The sequence below is a fragment of the Echinops telfairi genome, unplaced genomic scaffold (assembly GCF_000313985.2).
Source record: "Echinops telfairi isolate 266 unplaced genomic scaffold, ASM31398v2 ScPeMD7_60;HRSCAF=208, whole genome shotgun sequence".
Lineage (NCBI taxonomy): Eukaryota > Metazoa > Chordata > Mammalia > Afrosoricida > Tenrecidae > Echinops > Echinops telfairi.
Genome location: NW_022103958.1, coordinates 14,038,262 through 14,041,910, shown reverse-complemented (window position 1 = coordinate 14,041,910; position 3,649 = coordinate 14,038,262).

The window sequence follows — 3,649 nt, the reverse complement described above, 5'->3', positions numbered from 1 at the left end:
AACTTTTTAAAGATTCCTTAGGGAGACTTTGCTCAATTATGGAATGCTGCCTGTGCACTTCCAATGTATGCCACGGTGGGGTTGAAAACATCTAGCTCATGTGGAAAATTCAGGATGCATTGAAACCTGGAGGCCATTGGTGGCCAAAAGCCCAGTAATAAGGCATAAGCTATATCTTTAAAAAAATGAAGGAAAGAAACAGAAAAAAGAGTGCGTATCTTCAAAAGATGGTAAGGCTGCTTCAATTCCCTAAGGGTCTGCATAGTTATTCACCCACAGTGGCCAGCCTTAGGCTCAAAATAGAAGTCGGATTTGCCCTTACTCCTGAGAGCACTATTGCAGCAGCTGGAATACACAGCTCCAGTGAGAGAACAGCTTGCACACCAGCAACATTAGTATCTTGTGAGTCGCTGGATAAATAGACTATAAACAGGGTCAGCAAGTTAATGCTTACTCATAGTGATCCTGCTGTGGGTTTCCAAGACTGTGAGTGTTCATGGGAGTAGAAAACCAGCCTTTCTTCCGGGAAGTGGCTGATATTTTGGGAACTGCTGGCCATTTGGATTACCACCCAATGTGTAACCACTACACCACCAGAGCTCTAACTAGGTTACAGTGTTCACCAGCTTTACCTGCCAAATCCAGAATTCCACCTGGCATTGTGCCTCTTTTCAGTTGTGGGAAAGACCATATACAATAATGTATTTGTCACCTTATAGCTCCCATTCAGGAAAGACCATATACAATAAGTATCCGTCACCTTATATCATCTCCCATTCCAGTTAGCTACTCTACATTTCAGAGGAAGTTTCAGAGTCTCTTCTGACTAGCATTTTAGTCTCTTCCTTCTTTCCTGTTTTTTAATGGCCTTTGTTTTCTTCATGTATGGTGTTCTTGATGTCATCTGGCAGTTTTTAAGATCAGTGTTCAGTGCATCAAATATGTTGTGGAGATGAGCCCTAAATTCAGGTGATATACACTCAATATTATATTTGACTCCTATTGATTTATTTTTCAGCTTCAACTTGAACTTGCGCATGAGAAATGGGTATATTCCACAGTCGGCCCATGGTCTTAATCTTGCTGATGAAAATGAGCTTCTCCATTATTTTTTCCATAGATACAGTCAGTTTAGTTCCTGTGTATATTTAGTCATAGTCAGTTTAGTTCTTTCTTGTATATTTCAACAACATAATTTATTTCAATAACATAGAAAGGTGATCTAATAGAATGTGAATTATAGAACAAATAAAATTTTGCTGAAGATCATCCAACAATGAATGATACAGCAATAATTGACAGGACTTGGCAGAGCTTCAGGCCAGATTCAGAAAAGTATATGAAAAGAGTGATAACATAGCTGATGTCAGATGGTTAAGCACTCAATTGAATTACTTACTGGAAGGTTGGCAGTTTGAGCCCACCAGGTGGTCTTCAGGAAAGAGATAGGGCATTCTGCTGTCTTAAAGATCATTGACCTGGAAAACGTATGAAGCCTTCCTCCTCTGCCCTATACAGTCACTGTGAGTTGGAATAGATTTGACAGCAATGAGTTTAATTTCATTTCTTAATTGAACAAGGTATTTTTTTATTTTAAAAGTTCAGAACGATTTTAAAGTACTTTATTTTCCTCTGAGCATAGTGTAATATTGTTGTTGATACTTGCTGTTCAGTCCATTTGGACCCATGATTCTCCATAGAATTTTCCTTGTGTGTCCTTGCAGAAGCAAATGACCAGATCTGTCATTTAAAGCACCCCTGGGTGGTTTCAAACCACCAAAGTTTCAACTAGTACTTCAAGGTTAACCGTTGCTGTGTATTATTAACTCACAGGAAGTATGAATGCATTTGCTACCTACCTCTACTTGACACTCTCAAACCTACGCCTGCCTTGATTTCCATTTTGCAGACATTGAATCACCTCCTATAAAAGTTCTATAAGTTATCATGAAAAGAACTGTAGTAGTTGGTAATGACAGTCCTAGTAAACTAATACAAGAGGAACATTTCAACATAAGTTGAATATAACAAAATTGGGGTCTTGACAACTTATTTTTAAATCTGCGCATTGGTTTATGAAGGTATACATTGTAAATTATAGTTGTTTACATATTTTCTAATTTGCTGATATTTTGAGTTAATGGACATAAGTGTGTTTTACAAAATTTAAAACATTGTACAATTCTAGATTATATCACTAGTACCCTTTTAAGATACAGATCATTGGTTCCAAGATTTTTGAATTGCCTGTGTGTGTGTTTATTGGTATATTGGTGGGTGTTTACTGGCTTATTGGTGTGTGTTTATTGGTATGTTCACTAAATCATTTTTGCACGTGAAAAAAAAAGGACTGGTCATTAATGCTCCAAAATTTTCTGGAGGAAAAAATGATGAAAAGTAAAGCAAGGACAGAATTAAAACTAAATGTATATAGCTTTATGTAAAACACTTTTTCCCCATATTTATCTAGAACAAGTCAGATATTGATTATGAACGGGAACCCAAAACCAATGATTAAGAACCACTGCTGTAGGTGCTACCTTTAAGAAGTATAAACATCGTACTGCTTCACATAATAACATCACAGAAGATTATTCTCTGAGTTCAGGAAACACTGAAATATCGTCAAACTTTGCTTTAGTCGTGACCTCTTAATTGCCACAAGCACTGAACTTTGAATGCAGCCACACTGTGAAATTAGCATTTTAAACACTAACTTGTTTGTTCAATTGAAGTGAAAATATTCAGAGAATTAAAGCACATGCTTGTGCTGCTGAAGTAAATAATAAAAATAGAAAATGTGATTGTGTTCCATCTGAATACATTTATATATGATCTACATGCGTGTTAGAGTGTATTGACAAGAGAAATAAACCCAGGGACCCTCATATGTGTGTAAGAGAGAGTTTTATATCCAAGTGTAAATGTATATTAAGAAAACATCCGGCCCCGTCCAGATCAATTCCATCAGTTCATTATTAAGCCATAAATCCAATATTAGCCTATATTTTTAATACTAGTTCATAAATCCTTCTACAGACTCACATAGCACATGCAATGATGCCAAAGCAGGAAGATCACAGGGCACTGGTGAAATGTTTTGTGAAAGCACCTCAGCGCTGGCGTGGGTCTCCACGTGGCTCCTCCAGCTCCAGGCTCTGGCTGCCACCAGCATAGCTTCACGTGGATTGTCAACAGAATGGGAAGCGGAGAGAGGATGTGTCCTGCCTCCAGGTAGGAAGTCAGGAGTTTCCAGGATTTTTAAGAGAAGGCCAGGCCCAAACATAGCCCAATGGGCTATGTATGACCTGATTGACAGGCTAGACTCCACCCTTTCACTCAAATTGACAGAAGATTATGAAACTGCCACATATGGGTTATGTAATTCGTACATGGATTATTTATATTTATATATACACTTCAGCTGGGGTGAATAAACTTTTGGGGCAGCAAACTGACCTACTATCTGCCTTTGTAAATATATAGTTTTATTGGAAAGCAACAATGAACATTCATTCACACATTTTCTGTGGTTGTTTCCCCATTAAATAGTAGCATTGAGTAGCTGTAGTAGGGACCATACCAAACCAAACCAAAGCTACTACTTTTGAGTCAATTACAACTGTGGGACAGCGAAAAACAGCCCAGT